Source organism: Schistocerca gregaria, unplaced genomic scaffold, assembly GCF_023897955.1.
Source record: "Schistocerca gregaria isolate iqSchGreg1 unplaced genomic scaffold, iqSchGreg1.2 ptg000345l, whole genome shotgun sequence".
In the NCBI taxonomy this organism is placed as follows: Eukaryota; Metazoa; Arthropoda; class Insecta; order Orthoptera; family Acrididae; genus Schistocerca; species Schistocerca gregaria.
The window spans coordinates 57,601-67,200 of NW_026061808.1; positions in this window are offsets into that span (position 1 = coordinate 57,601).

Below are 9,600 nucleotides of genomic sequence, written 5' to 3' on the forward strand. Positions count from 1 at the left end.
GACGATCTGGCTTTAAGTCGATTCGATAACAAATGCCGAAAACGGACGGAATTCTCAGGGTTTTACTACATATGAACACTTTTCACATTCTCTCATGCAACTCGGCTGCTAGTCGTCCTTTCATGCAGAATCTTAAGGTCCTAGCTCATGTCAAAGGCACCCAAGCCAGCTAAAAAGTCAATAATCGATACCTAAAACTTGAATTGTACTACTTCTCACTGGCTATTACATCAACATAGAAGCTTCATCTGTGTTCTACTATGGTGTTTTTAGGGTCTCCGCATACCGCAGCACGCGACATAGCTTTGCAGACGATAAATGTAACCGTTTGAGAGAGAGGAGCGGCAAATGTGACGATCTGGCTTTAAGTCGATTCGATAACAGATGACGAAAACGGACGGATTTCTCAGGTTTTTACTACATATGAACACTTATGACATTCTCGAGTGCAACGCGGCTGCTAGTTCTCCTTTGATGCAAAATCTTAAGGTCCTAGCTCTTGTCCAATTCACCAAAGAAGGGCAAAACGTCAATAATTGGTAACTAAAACTTTAATTGTAATACATCTTACTGGTTATTACATCAACGTAGAAGCTTCATCTGTGTTCTACTATGGTTCTTTTAGTGTCTCCGCATATCGCAGCACGCGACATAGCTTTGCAGACGATAAATGTAACCGATTCAGAGAGAAGAGCGGCCTGTGTGACGATCTGGCAATAAGTCGTTTCGATAACAAGTGAAGAAAACGGAATGATTTCTCAGGTTTTTACTACTTATGAACACTTTTCACATTCTCCAATGCAACGCGGCTGCTAGTCCTCCTTTCATGCAAAATCGTAATGTCCCAGCTCATGTCCAAGGCTCCAAAGAATTGTAAGAAGTCAATAATCGGTAACTAAAACTTGAATTGTACTACTTCTTACTGGCTATTACATCAACTTAGAAGAGTCATCTGTGTTCTACTATGGTGCTGTTAGTGTCACCGCATAAAGCAGCACGCGACATAGCTTTGCCGACGATAAATGTGTTCGAGAGAAAAGAGCGGTCAATGTGACGATCTGGCTTTAAGTCGATTCGATAACAAATGCCGAAAACGGACGGAATTCTCAGGGTTTTACTACATATGAACACTTTTCACATTCTCTCATGCAACTCGGCTGCTAGTCGTCCTTTCATGCAGAATCTTAAGGTCCTAGCTCATGTCAAAGGCACCCAAGCCAGCTAAAAAGTCAATAATCGATACCTAAAACTTGAATTGTACTACTTCTCACTGGCTATTACATCAACATAGAAGCTTCATCTGTGTTCTACTATGGTGCTTTTAGGGTCTCCGCATACCGCAGCACGCGACATAGCTTTGCAGACGATAAATGTAACCGTTTGAGAGAGAGGAGCGGCAAATGTGACGATCTGGCTTTAAGTCGATTCGATAACAGATGACGAAAACGGACGGATTTCTCAGGTTTTTACTACATATGAACACTTATGACATTCTCGAGTGCAACGCGGCTGCTAGTTCTCCTTTGATGCAAAATCTTAAGGTCCTAGCTCTTGTCCAATTCACCAAAGAAGGGCAAAACGTCAATAATTGGTAACTAAAACTTTAATTGTAATACATCTTACTGGTTATTACATCAACGTAGAAGCTTCATCTGTGTTCTACTATGGTTCTTTTAGTGTCTCCGCATATCGCAGCACGCGACATAGCTTTGCAGACGATAAATGTAACCGATTCAGAGAGAAGAGCGGCCTGTGTGACGATCTGGCAATAAGTCGTTTCGATAACAAATGAAGAAAACGGAATGATTTCTCAGGTTTTTACTACTTATGAACACTTTTCACATTCTCCAATGCAACGCGGCTGCTAGTCGTCCTTTCATGCAGAATCTTAAGGTCCTAGCTCATGTCCAAGGCACCAAAGAAGGGTAAAAAATCAATAATCGATAGCTAAAACTTGAATTGTACTGTTTCTTACTGGCTATTACATCAACTTAGAAGCTTCATCTGTGTTCTACTATGGTGCTTTCAGTGTCTCCTAATGCCGCAGCACGCGACATAGCATTGCAGACGATAAATGTAACAGTTTCAGGGAAAAGAGCGGCCAATGTGGCGAAGTGGCTTTAAGTCGATTCGATAACAAATGATGAAAACGAACGGATTTCTCAGGTTTTTACTACATATGAACACTTTTGACATTCTCCCGTGCAATTCGGCTGCTAGTCCTCCTTTCATGCAATATCTTAAGGTCCTAGCTCTTGTTAAAGGCACCAAAGCCAGCTAAAAAGTCAATAATCGACACCTAAAACTTGAATTGTACGACTTCTTACTGGCTATTACATCAAATTAGAAGCTTCAGCTGTGTTGTACTATGGTGCTTTCAGTGTCTCCGCATACCGCAGCACGCGACATAGCTTTGCAGACGATAAATGTAACCGTTTCAGACTGAAGTGCGGCCAATGTGACGATCTGGCTTCAAGTCGATTCGATAACAAATGACGAAAACGGACGGATTTCTCAGGTTTTTACTACATATGAACACTTTTCACATTCTCCCGTGCAACGCGGCTGCTAGTTCTCCTTTCATGCAAAATCTTAAGTTCCTGGCTCATGTCCAAGGCACCAAAGCCGGCTAAAAAGTCAATAATCGATAACTAAAACTTGAATTGTACTACATCTTACTGGCTATTACATCAACTAGAAGCTTCATCTGTGTTCTAGTATGGTGCTTTTAGTGTGTCCGCATATCGTAGCACGCAACAGAGCTTTGCAGACGACAATTGTAACCGTTTCAGAGAGAAGAGCGGCCAATGTGACGATCTGGCTTTATGTCGTTTCGATCACCAATGAGGAAAACGGACAGATTTCACAAGTTTTTACTATATATGAACACTTTTCACATTCTCCAATGCAACGCGGCTGCCAGTCCTCCTTTCATGCAAAATCGTAATGTCCTAGCTAATGTCCATGGCACCAAAGTATTGTAAGAAGTCAATAATCGGTAACTAAAACTTGAATTGTACTGCTTCTTACTGGCTATTACACCAAATTAAAAGCTTCTTCGGTGTTCTACTATGGTGCTTTTACTGTCTCCGCATACCGCAGCACGCTACATATCTTTGCAAACGATAAATGTAACCGTTTCAGAGAGAAAACGGCCAATGTGACGATCTGGCATTACGTCGATTCGAAAGCAGATGACGAAAACGGTCGGATTTCTTATCTTTTTACTGCATATGAACACTTTCCACATTCTCCCGTGCAACTTGGCTGCTAGACCTCCCTTCATGCAAATTCGTAACGTCCTACCTCATGTCCAATGCACCAAAGCCGGCCAAAAAGTCAATAATCGAAAGCTAATACTTGAATTGTACTGCTTCTTACTGGGTATTACATGAATGTAGAAACTTCTTCTGTGTTCTACTATGGTGTTTTCATTGTCTCCGCATACCGGAGCCCGCGACATAGCTTTGCACACGATAAATGTAATCGTTTCAGAGAAAAGAGCAGCCAATGTGACGATCTGGAATTAAGTCGATTCGATAACGAATGACGAAAACGAGCGGATTTCTCAGGTTTTTTTCCAGATGTGAACACTTGTTACGTTCTCCCGTGCAACGTGGCTGATAGACCTTCCTTCATGCAAAATCGTAAGGTCCTAGCACACATGCAGGGCATCAAAGCCGGCTAAAAAGTCATTAACCGATAGCTAAAAATTGAATTTTACTGCTTCTTACTGCTTATTACATCAACTTAAGAACTTCTTCTGTGTTCTACTATGGTGCTTTCATTGTCTCCGCATACCGCAGCACACGTCATAGCTTTGCACACGATTAATGTAAATGTTTCAGATAGAGGAGTGGCCAATGTGAGATCTGGCATTTAGTCGATTCGATAGCAAATGAAGAAAACGGGCGGATTTCTCAGGTTTTTTCTACATATGAACACTTTTCACAATGTTCCGTACAACGTGGCTGCTAGACCTCCCTTCACACTAAAACGTAAGGTTCTAGCTCATGCCCAATGCACTAAAGCCTTCTAAAAACTCAATAATCGACAACTAATGCTTCAATTGTACAGCTACTTATTGGCTATTACATCAACTTAGAAGCTTCTTCTGTGTTCTACTATGGTTCTTTTAGTGTCTCCTCATACCGCAGCACGCTACATAAGTTTGCACACGATAAATGTAACCGTTTCAGAGAGAGAACGGCCAATGTGACGATCTGGCATTACGTGGATTCGAAAGCAGATGTGAAAACGGGTGGATTTCTTGGGTTTTTAGTACATATGAACACTTTTCACATTCTCTCGTGTAACGTGGCTGCCAGACCTTGTTTAAAGCCAAATCTTAAGGTTGTCGGTCATTTCACTGGCACCAAAGCCGGCTAATAAATCAATAATCGATAGCTGAAACCTGAATCGTACTGTTTCCTACGGTCTAATTACATCAACCTAGAAGCTTCTTCTGTGTTCTACTGTGTTGTTTTTAGTGTCTCTGCATTCCTTAGCACGCGACATAAGTTTGCAGACGATAAATGTAACCGTTTCAGAGAGAAAAGCTGCCAATGTAACGCTCTGGCATTACGTCGATTTGATAGCAAATGACGAAAACGGGCTTATTTCTTAGGTTGTTACTACATATGAACACTTTTCACATTCTCTCGTGTAACGTGGCTTCTAGACCTCCCTTCATGCAAAATCTTAAGGTCGTCGGTCATGTCCAAAGCACCAAAGCCGGATAATAAGTCAATAATCGATTACTAAAACTTGAATTTTACTGCTTCTTACTGGCTGATTACATTATCTTATAAGCTTCTTCTGTGTTTTACTGTGTTGCTATTAGTGCCTCCGCATACCGCAGCACACAACATAAGTTTGCAGACGATGAAGGTAACCGCTTCACAGAGAAATTTTAAATTGTATGTTTGTGTCTACTGCCTGCTCATATTGTTTAAAGCAGGTTGCTCTAAATGCCCAGTGGATCTGATTCCCTTGATACCCATTCTAAACAATCTCGGATTGGGAAAGACCAAGCTCTGCTTATACTTATAGTCTGGGATGTTGACATATCTTAGACAGTAAAATATGATGGTTAAAGATGTCCACTGAGTATTCCCATATACACTGAAGTTAGCTTTGAACAACAAATTATTAATTGGTCACCTACTCTTGACTCAATAGCTACTAAGATCTTTCACTGGTGAAGGAGGTGACGACGTTGTTACGTCCATTAGATGCTTCTGTAGTTTGCTGAGAATGATGTGATATAATTGTGCCTTGTTATTTTCTGTGGAGTTCCAGAGTAAGTTCTACACTGGTGCAGGACATTCATTCTTGCTGTTCTCATTCGAGGCAATCCTCTATTCTGAATCTCAAGCACCAGAGGATTAAAAACAGCAATGGAACCTCTGTCTTCCTGGCTGTCCACTATTTCAAAGTGCTGTGGTTGACAGTCTCTTCTCATTGTGCAGTGCTTTTAGATTATTGTAAATGGATAAACTGCAATGTTTAGAACATCTCATTCTAAACTTTCTAAAGAACGAGACTTTTCTGTCACGACCACTTTTTGTGTGATTTGATAAGTACCAGTAATTTGTTTGCATTTTGGGAACCTAATGGTGATATACATTAGTGTCTTTGTAAATTAATGAAACTGGATTTTTCCTGAGGTCGGCAGTTTTCCGAAGGTCGGCGTTTTTCCCGAGGTCGACGTTTTTCCCAAGGTCGGAGTTTTTCCCCGAGGTTGGCCTTTTTTCCCAACGGCGGCGTTTCTCCCTGAGGTCGGCGTTTTCCCACGATGTCGTCGTTTTTCCCCGAGGCCGGCGTTTTACCCCGAGTTCGGCGTTTTTCCCCCGAGGTCGGCGTTTTACCCCGACGTCGGCGTTTTACCCAGAGGTCGACGTTTTTCCCTCGAGGTCTACGTTTTTCCCCGAGGTCGGCGTTTTTTCCGTAGGTCTGCGTTTTTGCACCGAGGTCGGATCGGCGATTTTTTCCCCAAGGTCTAGAAATCTATCGATGTATTGAAAATCCTAAGTATTTTCATGTATATCGAACTATACTGATATGTCATGTCATCTTGAAACATATATCCGACCACTAGATATCGGTATTTATCGAGATAGCGATATATTTCGATATATCTATTTATTTCGAGAAAAGTTTTCTTAGGGGTACAGATTTATTTCGAGATGTCCATTTTTTCCCATTAACGATTCATTTCGATATATCGACTTATGTCGAGGCACACATTATATCGAGATGTCGATTTATTCGAGATATCTATCTATAATGATGACTCCATTTATTTCGAGGTATCGATTGATTTCGAAGTATCTGTTTATGTCGAGATATCGATTTATTTTGATATACCGACACAAATCGTGTTGCCTATATATTTCGATGTATCGATATATTTCAATGTATTGGTGTACTTCAGATATCGATTCCTTTCTAGATATCGATATATTTCAAGAAACCTCTATATCTCAAGTAATCCATAAATTTCTAGATATCGTATTTTTAGAGATATCTCTATATTACGAGGTACCAATATATTTCAAGATATCGATAGATTTCTATACCTCGATTTATCTCGAGAGGTCCTTGAGTTTCGAGATATCGATCTATATGGTAAGTTGAAATGCGTCTAGATGTCGATATATTTCGGTATATCGAATCATTTCGATGTAGCAGTCTTTTGGATATGTCGATTTATTTCGAAGTTTCGATTTTTTTCATGGTGTCGATTTATTTCGAGGTTGTGATTTATTTCGGGGTGGCGATTTATTTATAGGTGTTGATTTATTTCGAGGTGTCGATATATTTCGAGGTGACGATATATATCGACGTTACTTGTCGACTGCATCAGCTTAGGACCTATTTCGTACAGAGTGGTGCGACTGCATACCTCAGAAGGCGACATTAATATCCAGACGATGAATGCAAACGTTTCCGAGAGAAAAGCGTCCAATGTGACGAATTGGCACTACGTCATTATGAAAACGTGAGGTTTCTGCCACTCAAAGTGCTTCCAACTTTCACCCCACCCCCTCCTCACTCTCCCCAGTCGTTGCGATCAGCTGGTGTGATAGAAATGGACACAGGAAAGTAATAACGTTCCATGAAATCCCATTCTAGGGACGTTTAAGGGTAAATGTTCCAGACGGTTTATTTGCATTAAGACACGCATACTGGACATCTACAATGTCACATCTGCCAGATTGTTTCTATTGTCAGCAGTGGAAAACAAAACAGCGTACTGAAAAAGCCATAGTGAGACGCGGATTTTGGTAGACGAAATAATAGGAATACTCTAGCCACTGATAATGATGATCTAATGAGAATTCTGGTATTGTTTTGAAAGATGCATTTAAATATGCATTGAACGTAGCTCCAAATTATTTTGAGAATTATAATTGCGGTATGATGAATCTACATTGGAGATTTGGTAATGCAAAACATTTCGATCTGAGAATACTTTACGTGATAGAACGGCATTGACCTTGTGTGTCATTAGGGTAAAGTTAATTTGCCGCCATTAACAAAAAATTTATCCGCCATTAACATAAAATCTATTTTTCAGCGCACTTCAATAAGGACTCACTTCAGATGATTGGACAATTAAAGAGAACTCAAACCGTTATTTTAATAGTATTCGTAGGTCCAATGCAGCATTTACCGTGGACAGTCCATGAGCCAAGACTGTCAATTTTATGTAGGGAGCACTACTTTAAGAAAGCACTCCGTGTTCAGACCACAAGTGGCCAATCAGGACCATCCGACCGCCACGTCATTCTCACTGAGGGTGGAGGAGGAGCTGGCTCTCCCACTCGTTGTGGTAGTTTCCTTTGACTTGAGCCGCTACTATTCGGTCGAGTAGTTCCTCAATTGGCATCGCAAGGCTGAGTGCAAGCCGAAAAATGGAAACAGCGCATAGCGGATCGGATGGTCACCCATCCAAGTGCCGACCACGCCCGAAAGTGCTAAACTTCAGTGATCTGACGGGAACCGGTGTATCCACTGCGGCAAGGCCGTTGCCCCTACCACTTTTACATGATATTTTTGATCGTAGATCAGGTCTGATGGCTGGAAAGAATGGACGTTTACCATGTTATGCACATTTATATTTTCACTACGTCGACACAGCTGGTCCAATTTCGACCACAGGTGATGGTAGCCATAATGATGGAGCCAAGCATCCTGTGTACATTAGTTGCACCCATGTGTGTGGGGATCACAGCATTCGTGACATTTAAATTTGTTACTTCTTTGGTACTATATTCGCAATAAATTTTGCAGACAGTATCCGCATATGACGCTGAATGTACCTACAAAATTATATCATTGTACGACACATGTTTCAGGAGATACGTCATAAAAACTCAGGACAAGGCCAGACGCTGCATAGTACGGACGTGGACGCACAGATGTAAATAAATGCCTGGTCAACACCAAGCTTTTCCGCTAGTCATCTATACAGATAAAAAAATCCCCAATATTGTCCACCAGCGTATTTTTGAAAAACCTTTATTTTGTCATCCATTTTTTTCCTGTAAAAATCGTAAAAGCCGAGCATCATTGTGTTTTTAAAAATCGTTTCCTATTGTCATCTCTTTTTATGTATTTTAAACCATCTATCGCTTGTGTAACCTGTGGCTACAAGTCCATTCCCTTTATGGGGTAATCGAAATAATGAACAACGGAAAAAAGTGTGGGTCAATTTCTTCCTCATTTTTCGGAACTTCTGATAATAGTAAATCGTTGCCCCTTTGAGGGCGTGGTAGGTACATACAAGAGATTAGTGTAAGATTAGAATTTGGGTTAGATACAGTGTCAGGAGGTTTTGTTTCTATCTGGCTAGCTTCAGAGTACTTCACCATCTACTAAGTGATGCGTTTCATTGTGAATGGTGTGTTCTGTGCTAGGTCTACCCTTTACTCCACAATGCTGTTCCTTCGATGCTATTAAAACCAGGATGTTATCAAAATATATGCACAGTGGCAGACTGGAGTCTGCAGAAATATTTCCAGTGGTGGGGAGGGGGAAAGGCGCGTCGGGGCTGGAATGCATGATTCTGAAACTGGCACTCTGTGTACAAATCAGCTGGTCAGTTACGAGGTGCATCAAGCTACAAGACCCTAACTCTATAAGCGCTACAACTGGTCAAAGCTAAGGTTTAGCAGTATTGTGGAGAATTCTTATCTGGAAGAGTATGAGTATACTGTAACGAATAAAAACTCTTTACTCCAGATTCCAAGGATGGTTAGGGGCGACGGGTGAAAGTGCCCTTTTGCCAATCCTCCCCTCCCCACCTCCTCCCCTCCCCCTCCCCTTCCCCCTCGCGGACGCCAATGGCTGGCCCGTTCATTTTGAGAACATCAGAGTTGCAGTAACCTTTCTGAGAAACTGTTGTAGATGTCCTTGCGTGTCAATCTTACCACTCAGAACAGCAGTGGGAATGTCGGTTATCGCTGAAACAACTGGTTTTCGGCTCTTATCAGTTTCCCAGCCTCACTTTAACCTAATTGTTAAAGCCCGTCACAATACCAGTTCTCGTAATAACCGATTTTCAGTCTTTTATTTACATTATTTCCTCTAGTA